Source organism: Lepeophtheirus salmonis, chromosome 12 (assembly GCF_016086655.4).
Source record: "Lepeophtheirus salmonis chromosome 12, UVic_Lsal_1.4, whole genome shotgun sequence".
Classification (NCBI taxonomy): Eukaryota; Metazoa; Arthropoda; class Copepoda; order Siphonostomatoida; family Caligidae; genus Lepeophtheirus; species Lepeophtheirus salmonis.
The window spans coordinates 1626677-1645306 of record NC_052142.2 but is presented as its reverse complement, the minus strand read 5'-3'; the positions used below and the strand labels follow the sequence as shown (position 1 = coordinate 1645306).

Below are 18630 nucleotides of genomic sequence, written 5' to 3'. Positions count from 1 at the left end.
ATGAATGCTTGTATAGCAACATACTATTATCATGAAGGATACAGACAATTACTAATTATAATACTACACCCAATGCAACTACCCCCGTTGTTGTGACCATTTAAGCAGTTGTTTTTGCCTTTTATGAGTTTTCTGAACACAATTTCTTGGAGTTTAAAACAACGGCTGATCCTTAAGTGATAAAAAAGTTATATTTATTGACTATGTAATATAGGAAAACTTAATTATCATACGCAAGTTTTTAAGTGAAGAAACTAGTGTCCGACAAACTAGTTGCGAACCATCCACAACTACTACCCCCGTTGTTGCAACCATTGAAGCAGTTGTTATTGCCATTTAATGAGTGGGGAATCATAATTCTTGATATTTTTAGATAAAATCGAATTATATTTTATGGTTAGATTTAAAAAAAAATCAATACTTACTGTTAGATGGAACAATTCGGAGTTCCATTGAGAAATTAGTAAATATTTTATACTTTTTACTGATAACTTTGATCGTAATTTGGTGTGGATGACTCTAAACTCTTGATATGACATGAGGATAATGAGTGTTATTTAATTCTAGACGGGAAACTAAAGGCACATTTATATGGACAAATCTGACAAGTTTCTCGTCCGGTAAGTATTTCCAAATTCCTGGGCCTCCATTTCCAGAAATCCAGACAGGAACCGTTATTTTAGGCATTTTATTCAGTTTTCTATGTACTATCAGTATATAATATTATATTAATATTGAATTATAAAGGTGGGAATTGATAACGTTCTTGATAGAGGATGTTTACTATTTTAGTCAATGGATCATACCATAAGTATTTTTCCCTTCTCCTCGTATACTTTTGTATCCTTACCATAATTATCAACCTTACTTATATTGTTTACGAATTCAATTTCCACAAATGACGTCATACCCGTAATAAATAATATGAAATATAACAACATAATACTACGCTACGCACAAAATTCAAATAAAGTAAGAAATAATTAGGTATATTTTGAATTTTAAAATTCTCTACTCATCATGAATGGATCTCTTCATTGTTTCTATCCTGGAATCCACTTTCCTAATTAAGGAGTCCACTTTACTCTCTTATGAAGCCTTGTAGTTTTCTCGGAAGAATTTTCATCCCTTTGTCCCTCATAGAATAAAGAGTTCTGAATAAGACTAAGATCATCCCTTGAGATGGATAATCAAATATAGAAAAATTTATAATATGAAGACATGGATATCTCAGATACCCTAATAACAACACTAAATATAATTTCGAAAAAACTAGATATATTTTAATAAACATTTTTATTTCATAACTTAAGGTAAAAATTTTATTTTATAAAATTTTTTTGTATGTTCAACCTCACTACAATCTTTTTTTATGCTCCAGTAATATTCTGCTAGCATATGCACATCCCATTTTCCACCAGAGCATTTTTCCATTACCATTAATTAATGATAGAACCGATCCGCTTGTTCATCACTTACATCAGCCTTATTATCTGGAAAGCTTGCAAGATGGCAATATAGGAAATACATTTTTAAATTGATTTAACATCCCATTAGTCTATTCAATAACTCTTTGTAGCTTGTGGCTTTGTAGTATTAAAGCAGCCTAAAACCTTAAAGAACATTTTCCAATGATGTTGCATGTCACTTGTCTAGCTTATGGTCTGAAGAGAATAGCAACACCCTGTCCTGATTATAACGAAAATACAAGCACTCTCATCTCTGAAGTGAAGAAACTATTTTTAATTCAGGTGATAGAAAACGTAAATATACTGCTTTATTCCAAGTTCCCCTTCCACTAGTACTCATCTTCACGCATTAGAAATCTTGGCTTAAAGCAGTGGAATACTATGCCAAGCACTTCAACTCAGTCAAACAGTATATTATTTGTATGGATGAAAATAATGATGCAATAAAAAAATTAAACGATGTTTTAAAAAATGAGATTAACAAATATGATGTCGTTTGGTTGAATAATTAATCAAATCACTACCCATGACCATAATCTGTTAAAATCAAAAGAATTGTGTTTAGCCACACAGAAGTATTAAAGAGGACTTTGAATGTCAACCTACGTGTTTCCAGAAAATTAGGGAACTCCCCATGTTATAGTACTCGCTGGATGGATGTAACAAAGAGTGACGAAAAGCTTCCTTTAAAGTTCCGACGAAGAATCATAATTAAATTTACATTGACTGGAATAATCAGTAATGTATTTGTTTTTCTATGACGTAACGGTAGTAATAGTGTTATTACAATAGCTTGTGAGTAAATCATACTGATTTGAACATTAAACCGTTGAAACTGTTCCAATTTAATCCCTATCTTCTCTTTTATCTAATTTCCTGACGTTTTTCTTTTTTTTTTCCTTGCAGGAGAAGAAAGTACTTGAAATTATTTAAATATGGAGAGTTTTTGTCAAAAGGTCCTCAAAATATAGAAGGCATATTAGAGTAAAGATGGACTCAAAGATAATAATAAGAAAAAGGTAGAAAATATGCGTTCTAAATGTGTGTGTAAACACTTCAGTGAACCTACCTTTACACTCAAATATATATTGGTTTAGCATCTTCTTTTATGAAGGCCAAATCAAGCTTCAATGGGATCAGAATTTATCTGTCCTAAAATAACATAGTTGATATCTACCTCATCTAGTAATTCTTGAGACATCATATATAGTCCAATTGATGTTTGTCTCCAAGTCTTTACCATTCATCAAGTCAAGATAAGAAATCTTTTAAAAAGTGAAGCTGAGAGCAGTCCCTAGTAATTAGTTATTTTTATTCATATTTCTTCTAACTTCCAATTCATGGGGATCTTGTATTTACAATTATCCATTGCGTCTAAAATACTTCCAATAAGTTCGCCGTGACAAGCCAATCTTTTTTACCATTTCTTTTCCCATAATGTCTAAATGCAGCGATCGTTGACCCATAAAACAAACCATCTGTAAGCTTCACATTCATTTTTTGTATTTGCCGTGGTTTCAATACCCTGTCAGTCAGTTTGTGGGTAATTTGAAGGGGGTTCCCTAATTCAAGATTGTAAAGATCTACAATGTGTGAAACCTTTCTTTCTATTAATTTGCCTCTGACGTTGACGCATACCAAATGAGTTCTGGACAAGAAATTGTTAAAAAAAGTTCTTCATGTCATGAACTGAGTGGAAAAGTAAATAGATTTTGGACTGTAAGGTTTGAAAATATGGGGCCAAGGATTTGCATGACAAAACTCTGAGGAGTACTTTTTTTGATTTATTTTGTGGGGATCACAAATTGTTGTAAAAACTTAGAATCCAATTTGAGAAACGAGTTAGGCAACTTGATCAAAACAGTTTTTTTTTACAGTTTCAGAATTCTATTTGGATACGGGATGCATCACTATCATGTCGTTATAAGTAGAATGAAGGCTCTTAATCAAAACGGAAAATATTGTCTTGGATATCTTTTCATCTTCTCCTAGTTCAAAAAATGAACCAGAGAAGTACTAGACTCGTGTTGTGCAGTACGTTTCATTAAACACAATACTAATGTTTTTGTCATTATGATTTTGAAAAGAGTTCAAACGAGTCTTCAGATATTTAACAATTGTTTCCGAAAGTCCTGTTTCTAAATTATGTTATGTTGACACTTCTGAAACTCGACGTATATTGTGAAGAGTGAGTACTTCATTGCAGAGTTTTCTGTATAAAACAGTTGAAAAAAATTTCCATACATCGATGTTGGTTATTTTTGTCTAAGAAGGATCTTTTAGAAGGACAGATAATTGTTCTGTCAGGAAGCTAAATTGTTTTTTTTTATGTTTATCCAAATGAGGATTGAGGATTTGGAGACCCTTAATAACTGATTCTATTTCATCTTCATCATTGCTTTCAAATGAATTTTCAGAAACAAAATTGGAATTAGACAAGGAATTCAAATAAGCCAGTATGTTCAATAAAATAACATGCTTATTAATAGGATTATTGTTAATGATGTGTTTCAGTAGTTGAAATGAAAGTTTCTTGTTCATGTACCTGAAAAATTGCAATATACTTTATTATAAATGAGTGTAAATTTTAACATACTAAAATAATTACCACATTCTAATTGATAAGGTTAAATCAACTTTGGCACAAAATCTGATATAAAATCCATGTGAATTAGAAAATTTAAGATTATGAAAGATCAATTCCTGATTAATGTAATCAATGTGGTTATAAGCTCCATCGGATAAACAAGCCATGCATTTCGAATAATTTTATTCATAATATTTTCTTTATGATCCGAGTCGAAAAGAGATATGCTTTGCTGCTCACTATTTTGGCTGGCTTGGAAAAATAAGAGCGCATTTTGGAAACTGGATTTGTATAAAATCCTTGTTTAATATTTTTATGAAGATATCCTTACCCCGATATTTGTTCGTATCTTCAGATTAAATTTTATAGTCGGAAGATAAAAAATGCAGGTGAAATATAGCAGAATATTTTGAAGGCTCTTTATTGTTGTAGGAAAGCATTGATGCAAAGACTTCGTCGTTCCTCATCCTTTGGAAAAATATAGAAATAGCTTTTAGCAGGATGAGGGTCCTTCTTCTCAGACTTAATTAGCCTGAAGCCACTACGGGATCCAATGGCGACATAGAGTTTTTCCATCACTTGGATGAACTTTTACTTAAGCAGAGAGTCAAATTTTTTCTGTGAAGTGAAAATGAATCCTACATGGCATACTTGTTTTGAAAGGATGCGAGAGTCTTCCCTTCCTTATCTAAGAATTTATCGATATAATATAAGTACATCTAATAATTATGTCTATCTACACGTATAAAATATATCAATATACAACAATCTCTTTTTCTCGAGCAGGCATGCCCTTTATATGAAACATGATCCGTTTCTTTGGGTTCTTTCTCAATTCAATTTTACTACCAATATTTACAGATTCTTCCTACTGCCTTTCTTCTCTTCTTATTCACAAAACAAGCGTAAAAGCTTCTTGTTACTCAATAATAAATCTTTCCATTATCGAGACGACTGTGATCCATCCTATCATTCTGATTCATGAGTTTTCCAATAGTGTTTCACTTTTTTTAAACATAACTTTGAATACATATAGAGTGATGAAGAATCAAAAGAGCTGTAAAAGATATGATGAGAGTGATACTTTTTTTAAAGTGGCTGCTTTTATCTTTCATAGCTGTTATCATTCTTAAGGAGATATCATTTTCCTATAAAGCACTTGTGTTGGAATGACCTCGAGTTTTGGACAAATTCTTTGAGTGTCTATCATAATATTCTTTTGATTTCTTTTTGAGTTAATTGCTGCTATTATATTTCTTCTAACGGTTTCTTTATATTATAATTGAGGGTAAGAATGTTGGATCTTAAATTTTGGCCATAGGCGGCTTGATTTGGTGAATATCCAGAATGACGAGGTGTATTACGGTATTATTAAATCCCGTCACGAAATTCATGGGAGTTGATTGAGTAACTGTTCATATTTTTCACAAATGTTTCTGCCAAAACATCGCTATGAGGATAATATGGGCTCAAGGGTGATGTTATATTACATTTAATACTCGCAGTAACTAACGATTCACTAATCCATTCTTCATTTGATTGTCAAGGGAAATATGGGCTTATAATTCTCACTCCCATGCACGTATGCTGAGATATAAACATGTCTTTCTGGTGAATAATCTTCACAAAATAGACGACCCCTTATGTTGACGACTTCTGCATCTAAATATTAGTTCAATACTATTTATAACCTCCAATCTTGAACCATTCACTCCGACAATCTTGAGACAAGCAGATGGGTGCCATGGTCTCCTAGATGGCAAATTTTAGTCTTTGTAAACTCATGAGCTTGCGATAGAAGCCATTGTACCACTATCATACATAACAATTTTATTCGCAATGTATTCTCTACGTACTTGCATATATGAATTTGAAGTCTATTTAGCTCACATGTACGAACTGAATTAACGAGTAATAACGAACTTATGTTTTTGGACCGGGTTACTTTCGTATAATGACATTATTTCCTTAACTTTTGACATTCCATTTCCTTAACATGGCATGGTCTTCCACATTGATGAACTTCGAAGTAACATTTTTTACATATTAATTCTCTATTTCTTATCCATAACTTTTCTTGACTCTGACTTCTTCTTTTTTCAAATCCAATTTTATCATTGTGGGCCTTCCAAATGATTTTAATATCCTTTAATAACAAATAGTCCATGAACCCAGAAAAAGCTGGAGGAAACCATAAAGAGGACACCAATCCTGATGCAAATCATCAGGTTTTAAGTAAATCTACCACTAGTGTTATTTTTTTTTCTCCAACAACCACCACAAGCAGGGGTGCTGCAGGGAAAAGAATAAACCTGTCATCAGATTCGGGTTTAAGATAACAAATACAATACTTTATATTAGAAATAAAACAATCTTAAAAAGAAAACGAAAAAAGGGAGGCAAGAAAAAAACAAACAAAACAAACAACCTCACCTATAAAACATAATAATAATAATAATAAATAGTATCTGACAAATTACTAAATAAATATCTAATTAAAAAAAATAATCACAACACATATGATAAAAAGTGTAATTCATTAAAAGCAGCGTAGTCTATATTTTTGTGAAGTTCAATGTTTTCATAATTCGACCTTGCAATCATATTTTGCAATTTTGAAATGGATTTGAATCCAATTCTGAACGGAAGAGCCATGTCATTAAGGCCATAAATTTTTTCCTCTTGGGTGGGCCCTCCCCTTTTCGTTTCAATCCTCAGCAAGTTTACTTTGCATTCAGATATCTTAATCAGAGGAGGAGAGCATTCTACAAAACGATAAAATATTCTGGGATCTCTTGAAGTTTCTTCAACCCACTATCAAAAGTATAGTTTAAATTTTATTGTCAAAATTAAAGTGTGGAATAAGAAAATCATTACTAGAGTAGTTCACTCGCTCAGGTCTGTCCCTTTTTCTACTTAAATCAAAAGAAGAATCCAACGTTGGAGTTGGATTCTTCTTTTTACTATCCTCTTTGAGAGGTCAGACTTAAAACTCGATAAATTTCGTTCTAAATTGATTTGCAGGTAAGAGACTCAAGGCCTTTGTAAAATGGAGTGAACAGACCATGTTCATTTGGTATTTCCAGCTTCCTCATCGCTAATCTTGAGACAAGCAAAAACGTCTGAGGACAATATTCTGTTATTGATTGCAATAGTTGACCTCTAAAAGTCGTTCCTCTGTGATAGAATAATTTTCCTCTACTGTTGATCCTTATGTTACAGTTTGGAGGTTCATCTTGACTTAGAAGCTGAAGTAACTTTTTCATTACAGAATTCCATGACAAAGTCATGCCAGAATATATTAACATTTATGATTTTACAGAATAACTCTCCCGGACCCATGAATATTCTTTCTTCGAATTTTTTCCCGTGATCTCCAAAAATTAGTAATTTATTTTCTTTGCACAGAGTTCTTCACTTCCTCTTAGTCTTCTTAGCCATGAGAAATTTAAAGTTTTCCAGAAAGATTCGACATTTGTAATCCCAATCCCCATTTATGGATAGACGTTTAGAGCCTAGTTTCGGATATATATAGTCTTTTGAAGTTCCAAAGAAATCTTTGTCTGATGAGGTCTACCTTGCTTCTGATTTAAGTAGAAAAAGGGACAGACTTTAGGGAGGGAACTACTCCAGTAATAATCTTCTTCCAAGCCAATGGAGTCTCAAAGTACAAAAGTGCTATCCAAGATAGAGAAAAAATTTAAGAGGATAGGTATACTTCTTACATTGGACAAAACTACAGACACTCGACAATGATCCATGACTGCAGTGTTGGTTAGTCCTTTAAATGGTTACTTTTGAGTCGTCCTTATCTCATTAATATGGAAGATGTTACGAAACCTGATAATAAAACGATTACAAGTGCTGGTGTAAAAAGTATCAACAACGTTATTGGCTCCGATTTCAGATGCAAAAGACCTGAAACCATCATTTACGATAGTAAATTGATTTAATTACAAAAACACTCCTATCCTTAACTATGATTCTGAGAGTGTTTTCAGTACAATATTGGACATAAACAAAAAGGTCCCGTCAGACGGATAGTCACTTCAAGAATATTATGATAATGAAATGGAACTTGGAATTATTATACCTTGGGGATTTACTATTAAGATAGTTAAATGATCTAAAAAATTATATTTCATGTTGCATTCATGTATTTAATTAGACTACAAAAAGTAAATCTAATAATGCAAGTAGAAATTAATTTACTAAATATATAACTGTTCTATAATTAGGATGTATCAAGAAATGAAAATTTATTTATAATAAACTTATGAGGTACACATCATGATTCATTAAAGATTAAAACCATATTTAGAATTAGTTTTTTTATTCACTAACTATGTAAAAGGTACATTCTTATATAAAGTATTTAGGAATTCATGAATTACTTATACCCATTTTTAAGTTAACAAATGTATTAGCAAATATAGTAAACTACAATTATATTTTCATAAATAAAAGAATTGTTTATTAATACAGCAATCATATTATCTAAGTTAAATTGAAACAATTGCTCAGACCATAAAATATGTAAGTGAATAGCTATTTCATGGCAACAGTGAAATCATTAATTGAATAATTGATTAGTATATTTTAAAGTCTTCTAAAATATCAATAGTAATTAAAAATGGGTTGTTTAACATATTCAGGGGTACACATCAAATAATCTAGAAAAAAATAATTTTATCGCCGTACCTCTTCGATTTTCTTCAAAATCGCAGCAGAGTTAGATTTCATGAAAATAAGATGATCATGAAAATTTGAGCACTAACTACTAGCTGTTCCCGAGATATCACATTTTTTTTTAAATCAGCCGTTCGATAATCCTGTAAAAAATTGCAAGAATTAAAATGATCTGTTTGGTTATAAAATCTATTCTGGAGGTGCAATAGACCTGAAATTTATACCAAGTAATCGAAATTATACGAAAAATCCAAAAATTGCATTTATTTGGCTTAAAAACTTTCCATTTTTTTTTGGAGATAACACTAATTCTTTCTTTTAGTTCCATCCACATTTTATCAACAAAATAGATTTTCGAATAAATATCTGACCAAACTTATGGTTGACATCCCTTTTTTAGTCCCTAAACTTCATTCTCACCTAGTATATATTTTAGGAAACAATTCCTACATAAAAAATTAATACCTACACTTTCGTGTAAAATGTGTAAACAGGGGTGAGCATCAAAATTATTCCCTGAGCTGAGCCCCAAACTGGAGAGATCAAAAATGTAATTTTGTTGGTCAGATTAGTTCCCAGCATAAGCCAAATGTACAGTTCTCAGTTCGTTATACATCTTCTCCATTCTACTGCTGATTTTCTTGGTATTTTGGAATAATTTTTCGGGACAATACGAGGTAGTTGTGCTACTCCACCACCTACATGGGATTTATATCTTTTCATGCTTCGATATAATTCTTATAAAACAAACCATTAAGCCATTGTCTTCTTCTTGAATAGATTTTTTTTTTATCTAGTTGCAGACTTGCTGTAGCCTTATATAAAATTTAAGGCATTACTAAATTGTTATAAAGGTCAAGTCTTTTTAGAAGGTTGAACTTTCTCCAAAAAGAAATTATTTTGTTCCAGTTATTTTCTGGAATACCACTGCCATTTCATTTTATACACAAAATTTCCACCATTTTTCTAACTTTACTACATCCGACTTTAAGATTTTCTTCAGAATTCCAGGAGCCTAAAGGTAAAATAGAGATCTTACTTTTATTCATAGGCAATCCTGTTTTTTTCTTGAAACTTCCAAAAATAATTCATTAAGACTTTTATTATGGCAATTAACTGAGACTCAGAATTCTCCTCTACGGTTAAAGTTACATCCTTTGCATACAAATCAATAATATGCTGCAATCCCTTAAAGGTAATCCCAAAGCCTTAAAGGAGTTCGTCGATTGCAGCTAAGAAAAGAACGCCGAGGGGCATCCCTGACGGCAGCTCTTTTCTAGGATGATTAGCTGGCGTTCTAGTCCATCCAATGAGATTGTTGAAGTGCCGTTATAAAGCAATGCACATACGGGTTAAAAAAACGTTTCGGAAGACTCTTTTTTACAGATCTAAGAATTTGCCTATGTAAAAATAGAATCGAAAGCTTTGCAGAAGTCTATTGCTACTATTGTTCCAAACTTCTTCCTACTTTCGACTGTGTCAATTGCAGCTTGAATATTCTGTGAAACATCGGATATTTTCCTAATCTAATTTCCTATCTTTAGGAATATTTTTTGTTCTATCCAGTTTTTTTATTGAGAATTAGTTGCATCTGTTTAGCCAATACTCCAGAAAGAATCATATATGAATAATTGAGAACAGTAATTGGTCTCCAATGGATATAGTTTATCCCATCTCTTTTTTTCGGAACCAATGCAATTCTTCCTTTTGTTTGTGATTTGGGTAATCGTCCAAACTTTTCCATATTTTCCAATTTTTAAAAGATACAGAGCGACTTCATTATTAAATGGGAATAGACTTTACCCGACACTCCATCTGGACCACGGACTTTATCATCCTTATAATACTTTCGTATAAAGTTAGATATAATATCTTTGGAGAATATATATTTCCCTTGAACAGTAAAAATTACTTCTTTTTTCAGAAAGTGGCCTCGTTTTGTACCAACAATGTTTTCGAAGTGGAAATGAAAGTAGTCTAACATATTTACCGGTTTATTTATAACGTTTTCTTCATGAATAACTTTTTTTTATACCGGGGGCAGAAAATCTGTCTTTCTTAAAAAATTCTGAAACTTTCCACATGCAGACACTTCTAACTCAACTGTTTGTTTCATTTTGGCATCAGCGATTTCTGCAGTTCTAAAAAAATTCAGAGAATTTGCAAAATACGTGCATGCAAAAATTAATCCATTATTGAGAACATTAACCACTTAACTGGTGTATAACATTATTTCCTTTCTATTTCCCCCAAAAAAAAAAACCCTTAAGTCGTTGAATGAATTATTTTCATGAGCCTTTGAGTCGCTTGATTGGATGAAAAAGTGTATGTATTCGTATTTCCTGCCCCCTTGTTCTCTTCTCTTATTTTCTTCTATATATGTATATATGTAAAGTACATTCTTTTACCTCGTTTTAAGTATAAATAGCCTTATATTTTATATATTTATCAGAGTAGGATATTTTATTAATAAGAATACAGATGTTCTTATAAATAACCGTTGTATTATTCCTCCACGCCTTTCCTTCTCCTCACTTCTCTCGGTCGTCCTGGATCTCTCCACCATTAAATAGTTTGTGTCTCCTCAACCTCGTCAAGACACAACAAAAAGAGTCATTAAAACTTCCTACCAATTCTTTTTTTTAATTTCGTTTGTATTTATCGTCTTCTATCAACTATTTTGGTATCATTAATTGAGAAGCTTTATAAGGTTTGTGTAATTCCATGCAATTCAATTTATGATTAGTGGAAGATTCAGGTTTATAAAATGTTTTTTTTTACCATATGAGTTAAGGTAGGAGAAATCAAAGCCAAGTCAATTCTGGCAGACTGATTCCCTCTCCTCCAAGAAATACTTTCTTCCGGATTGACTTTTTTTTTTTGTCAAGTCAACAAGATTGAACTTTGTAGAGTAGTAAGATTTGGATAGTGTGAATCAAATTTATGGAGATCAATATTTCAATCCCCAATTAGCACGAACACATTTAAATCTTTTATTTGGTTATTAAAAATTGCTCGAAAAGATTTTTCATATTTTTTCGTAAGATGTTGATTTTCCTATGAAATCATTTATTTATTTAGAACTTTAAACTTGTTTTATCTTTATCGATATTCATATTGATATTCCAGTCTTTATAATGTTATATTGAGTAAATTATTTTACATTTTAATTATAAGTTAATTATGTCAGATTATAAAAATAATGTACCCAAGTAATCGGATAATTCTTTAGTCTGTAGCTCTGTAACCTGTCCTTCAAGGGAGCTGGTGATATTTTTGATGATGGAAATGCTCATTTTGAAAAGAATGAAAATAATACACCTTATGAAACGTCAAATTAATGAGATTGTCATCTTAGAGCTTGAGTTACCTAAAACGATGCTCAAATTTAAAAGATTCGTGCGCTCTCTTATCAAATATCAGTTGTACATGCGTTGTGGTATAACCTTGTATTCTATTAACCTTGCCTCTAGTGGTTCAAATAGCACTGTTACTATCAATTTGCCGCTAAAGTCCCTTTTTGTATCCATATTCAAAAATAAGTTTGAATTTATAGGCACTTTTGGGCTCATAGTAACGAAAAGAAAGTTTTAAAAAAGAGACGGAAATTCAAAATCCCTCTGCTAAGATAATGCTTTTAATTCGTGATTTGGTCATGATTAACAGGAATCTCCCCCTTCGTTCTGCTTCATCATCAATTATATATACAATAACCATAAATTACTTAGCGTTTGTTGGAGTAAATAATTAAAAGTTAAAATAGAGATTTTTAAAAGTAAAAAATGTTTGAATCTTCCGAAGATAAATATTTTGAAGGATTTACCTTTAGCCTTGAAAAAAAAAATATGTGAACGTGGAATTTTAAATTCTGAAGTTGAATATAAGGGAAGAATAAAAACAAAGCTTGACCCTCAAGAAGGTGATGGACCAAATTTTCCATCATCTGACCATTGTCATGTCTCAGCACCTCACAAGATTAAGGTCAAAAATTTAACAATAGATTAAAATATAGAGACCATACGTCTTCAGAGACTACGAGGTCCATAATTTGTGAAGAGGTTCAAGAACATAGGGAAGAAGCCTCAACGAGTATTGGAATCAAGAAAAACCTTTCTCAAATATTAAGACGCGTCAGAAAGGATCAAATGGCTCCACCATCTCGTACGATGAGACATGGCTGCGTAATTCCAACAGATTTTACTCTCACTCCTTCATGGAAACAAATTATATTATTTTATTCCGGAGTAGAAGATAAAAATAGAATCTTAGACTTTGGCCCATGTAAAATGTTGAGACTAATAAATATTTACCCTGATAGGTTCACTGATGATACCTTTAAAGTTAGTCCCTCAATATTTTACCAACTACATACGATTGATGTGTTGTTAATAGACACTGCTATTCAATGCGTGTATGGACTCCTTCCTAGCAAATCACAGGAGAGTTACATAAGATTTTGGGATAACTATGGACAATTGTTGTTCAATACAATTTTAATTCTCAAAGTGTATTAATGGACTTCAAACAAGCAGCCATAAAAGCTACTCAATGAGCATTCCCTAAAACAAAAATTATTAGGTGTTTTTTCCATTTGGGAAAATCGCTTTGGAGGCACATTTAAATTTCCGGCAAACTGATTCAATATATTAATAAGGAAGAATTTTGCATTTTGACTAATCCTTGCTTTCGTTAGCCTTTCTACCATTAGAAAATATACCTAAAGCGTTCCAAATCTTAACAAATACATTCCCTGAAAATCTCACAGTCGATGTGTATTATTTTCAGAGCACTTATTTTGGTAGACTGATAGGAAGCGCTCAAAAAATACCTCGACATCCTCCATCACAATATAAAAAGAGACATTAACGATCTGCCATGACCAACAATTTGGTTGATGCCTGGCACATGGCCTTTCAATCCTCTTTGCAATGTCAACACCTAAATATATAGAAATTAATAAAAAGTAAAATGAAAGAAAATGGCATGCAAGAAGTTTTTTTACAGTAAATTCTTGCTGGCCATCTTTTGGCTAGAAAAATTATTTTTAAAAAGCAAAAGAAGAATTGGGAAGGTCAATTAAAAATAGAGATAAATGTCCGTTACTGGACTATTTAAAAGACTTTGCTATAAATTTTGAATTGAATATATAAATTTTTATAAAACTTTCTTTTATTTTATAAATTTTTTAAATGTGAAACTGAAGATATAAAATAGTCCATTTAAATTCAAATAGTATTTATTAACTAAGTCTACAGTGTTAGTATCATATTTTATTAAGAACTTGCCAAGAAAACGTGAATGATTAATTATTAGACTAAATTGGCTGTAGCAAAATCGTTAATCTTCCAGCATGAGGATACGAACAGGTATTATTACATACAAAATTACAGCTAACATTATTGTACTTTTCCAGATATAATTCAATTTTAAATAAAATCATAAAGATAACTATTTGGAACTAAAGTAATAAAAAAAAAGATCTGACATTCATTATTTCAATATATCGAAACCATTTTTGAGGAATTAATTAGTTATTTCGTACTTTAGACTTAAAAATTAAATTGTCTAGGATCTAGATAAAAATTTACAGATTCTTCAAAAATATTTTGCAAATAAAATAATCAGATAAAAATAGAATTGTAAATATTTGCGTGAAGAAGAATACAAATAAATTTCTTCTTGGAAATGAAATGTATCATAGCTTTGATACTTTATCATGACTTCTTTAATTCCGTGGACTGGGAATGACGACTTAACCAGATTCTTAGATGAACTTCATTTTACGTACTAAGAAATCTCTATCCTCACTTTAATGAAAAGGCTTATGATTTGATATCTATAATAATTCTCTTCCTAGTCAATAAAAAAATAATGAAGTGAAGATATTTTGTTTTGGATTGAATGATTGAAACAATTTTTAAGAGGTATTATAGAATTATAATTCAAAAATTGATTTCAATATTTGATTTGATTCATTTAACTCATATGTAACATAAGTCTCCCTATTTGGAGCTCTTGGATGAAAAGTGATTCAAGAGACGAATGTACTTCAATATATTATCAGAAATATTAATTCCTTCAATCCCAAAACTTGGATTAGATGACGAGTATGAATAGAACTGACTACAAAATTTAAGTATGTTGATGTTCATGTAAAAATATAATTTGAATGTTTTTTTTTATGAAATAACATCAATAGTCATTTGGTTCTAATATAAATTATTAAATCCCCACTGAACCAATCCTAGTTGTAAAGAAGCCTGACCCAATAAATGTTGATATAAAAAACTTTATCGAGTCTCACTGAAAAAATCTTCAATATAAAAAGCGGACACCGAAATTTCGTCAAACGTTAGTTGAAACACTTTTACTCCTGCATTTTTTAAAAATCTTATTTTTTATCTATATTTATTAAAAAAGGTTTATCCAAAAAAAAAAAAAAAAAAAAAAAAAAAAAGCAATGTTGTTTAGACTTAAACATCAAAAAATAGATTTTAGATAAATTATAAAACTAAACTAACTAAATGACAAAAATATTTATTAAATCATTTGTCATACCAGATATGAATATTATATGTCCTCAAAAGCGGGAGAGGGTTTTTGCAATAGGTAATCCTTATAATACTAGAATCTGTCATCATTATTTTTTCATTCTTTAGGAGAAAACGTATAAAAATTCATGATCATTAATCATATAGAAATAAGTAACCTGTAATTACGAACTACGTATTTATTATTTCCATAACATTTAGAAACCTGTAAAGTTACTTCGAAATAGTAATGAAGTTTGAGATGAAGTCCTGACTTGATATTTGGTTTTGAAAGTAGAATAGTTCATTACGTTTCTTGTGTCGTGTTGGTTGGTCTTTTTAAATGGTTATTTTTAGGGTCGTCCTGATCTCATTAAATTGCAAAATGTTACCAAATCCGACAATAAAACTATTACAAGTGTTACTGTAAAAAGCATCAGCAACGTTCTTGACTCAGATATAAGAGGCGAAAGACTGAAGGTTTTCATTACAGACGGAGCTTCATATTATATTAAAGCAGCCGAAAACCTGAAACTGCATTTTCCAATGATCTTGCATGTCACTAGTTTAGTTCATCGTGTGAACAGAATAGCAACGCTTTGTTTGGATTATTTCGACAATACAAACATCTCATCTCTGAAGTGAAGAAAGTATTTTTTAGTTCAGGTGATAGAAAACGTAAATTTACTGCTTTATGCCAAGCTCCCCTCCCACCAGCACCTATCCTCACGCGTTAGGGATCTTGACTTAAAGCAGTGAAATACTATGCAAATCACTTCAATTCAGTCAAACAGTATATTAATGGTATGGATCAAAATAATAATGAAATAAAAAAGTAAAAATGTTTTGAAGAATGAGTCCCTTTTGTCAGAAATAGTGTTTATTCAAAACAATTTGAATCCAATACAGCATTGGAAAAGAGATTGCCACTACTCGCAATTGTAACTATCGTTGAAAATCTATGCCAAGATATTACACTTGAACCTTTCAAAACTAAATGTCTGGAGGTTATAGAGAAAAACAAAGGATACATCGAATTGAGAGAATTGGCACCTGAAACCATCAATTATGATAGCAATTTTTTTAAACACAAAAACACTCCTATTGATTATGAGAGAGTTTTCAGTGTGATGTCAGACATAGATATGCCGAAAAGGTCCTGTTTTATGGAGGGTCATGTCAAGGATATTATGATAGTGAAATGAAGAAAGGTAAATGTTATCATAAATCATACAAGTATTATTATAATTATTTACTTAGTTTTTATCTAATTAATTTCTTATATTTTTAAGTAGTTGAATTTCTTAATGGAATCGTTGTAAAATCATAGATTAAATCCTCCCCCACTATAACTAAGGAAATACACTTGCTCTTTCGGAGTAATATTTGACATCTTGAATCCCATATGACGACAATGAAGTAGATACTTATCCACCTCGTGATTTGAGGAAGAAATAAAGACTCCCGAAGACTTACTACTATTCAGGAACTGATTCCTTTACTTTTTACGAGTGACACACATGTAATTAATGACATTATTAAAAGTCCTAAGTATCACAACAGTAATAAACAATATCCTTTGAATACTAAACTGAAAAAGGTGACCTTCAGTAGGAGCGTCATACGAGTACGATCTGTGTTTTCTTTCTTTCTTTCCCTCTCTCTCAGAACTGCTCAAAGCTAATCTAATAAAACGTCATGACAGCTAAGCTGCTATACTCTAAAACATTCTTCAAATTGTGCGATAATATTTCCCATACCTATTAATATAGATATCTAGTGATGTAAATTGTGTGTATTTTTTACCTTACCACTTTCTTGGAATTAGTAATCTGAAGAATTCATCTTTTGTTTCTCCGCTATTGTTATTATTACTTCACTCATTAGTTTTGAACTTAATTTACCACTACATTCTATTTTAAACCAAACCTGTTGAACAATCGGGTGTGCTCATTAAAGACAGAAAGTAACCTTGAGGATAACAACGCGCACGGGAAAAGTTATTTTCTTGAAATCAATGTGTGTAGGTTTGCGTCTTGGTCATTCCTAGAGAAGGAAATATACAATTTGTATATGGATTTTAAAAACAGTTCCTATGTCAGATGGAGTAATTGTTATATTATAATCATTATTTATACGTAATCAGTGCAACTCCATCTGACTATTTAAAGGTACTTTTTAAAAGAAGGACGGAGAGTAATCTTGATTGATAATAGTAAGTCCTTGTTGGACTCTGAGTAGAATTGAGGATCAACATCGGATTAATCCTTACCAATGCCCTTTTTTTATTTCCTTGTCCCCTTCCTCCCTTGTCACAGCTTAATGTGGCTGATATAATCAACGTCATGGAGGTTAAGGTTTTCTCCTCCAAAACCTTCTTCAAATTGTCAGCTTTACCACGTTGTTTTTTACTTTTTTTAACATGCCCAAAGTGCACTCAATTTTCATCACAATAAATATCTCATACTCTAAAATGATCAATTACAAAACCTTATCAATTAGTCAACCTGAGGAATTCACTATCATTTCACGGCGAACAATGAAAGGTTCATAATTTTTACTAATGTAATGAATCCAAAAATATAATTTATCCTGGACAACCCAAAAAACCAAAACTGATCTCAGTTTTTATCTGGGTTGTCGAGTTTCTGAAATATCTATCAGTATAGTACATCAACCTGATTATAAAAGTGGTTTTATTAATTTTGTATCTTCTTTTGAAGTCGATATACTTCCATTTGTATGATGAAAAACGGCCCTCTTTTTTAGACCATTTTGACTTATTTATCTTTCATAGTGACTAAAGGATATTTGTCTCAGCATTGCTTGGGACCTTAAGAAATTTTAATCAATTAAGAACACCTCTGCTAAATCAATAAAAAAAGAAAAGAAAAGGGACGGAATCGCCGTACCTCATGGACAACGCACTCAGGAAAAAAGATTATCTTGAACTCATTGTGTGTAGGTTAGCGCCCAGGAGATTGCTAGAGAAAGAAATGTTCTTTATGTATATGGACTTCACACAAGATTCCTAGGTTAATTGGAGTAACTGTAATACTATAATGTTTACTTATACTTAATTAGTTCAACTCCATCTAACCAATTAAAGGAACAAATAAAAAAAAGAACGTAAAATTTAAGAATTATTCTTGCTACATCTTTGTGATAATATGTATCTTTGTACACTTTTTTATAAGAAGTTGGCCGGGACATTAAGAAATATAGACCTTAATATTTTATGGATTATTCTCCCTTCATGTTATCCTTTTTTTGGTTTGGATAGACGGTGGCCTCGATACTCCTGTGTCTCCATGGAACGCAATGAGGAAGTGGTTGCTCTGTTCTGGGTCAAACG

The 18630-nt window shown here is 31.3% G+C and overlaps 1 protein-coding gene and 1 long non-coding RNA gene across 3 annotated transcripts in view; one reads left to right on the top strand and one right to left on the bottom strand.

The window, feature by feature from the left end:
- Window positions 1-18630, top strand: part of LOC121127300 (palmitoyltransferase ZDHHC6) — a 52475-nt gene that overhangs the window by 31398 nt on the left and 2447 nt on the right. The gene's annotated exons all lie outside the window — the stretch shown is intronic.
- LOC139906673 (uncharacterized) lies at window positions 1259-10837 on the bottom strand. The gene is made up of 2 exons (XR_011782395.1): window positions 2076-10837; window positions 1259-2006 (listed from the first exon to the last, which is right to left on the bottom strand). It is a non-coding gene; the product is annotated as an uncharacterized lncRNA (long non-coding RNA).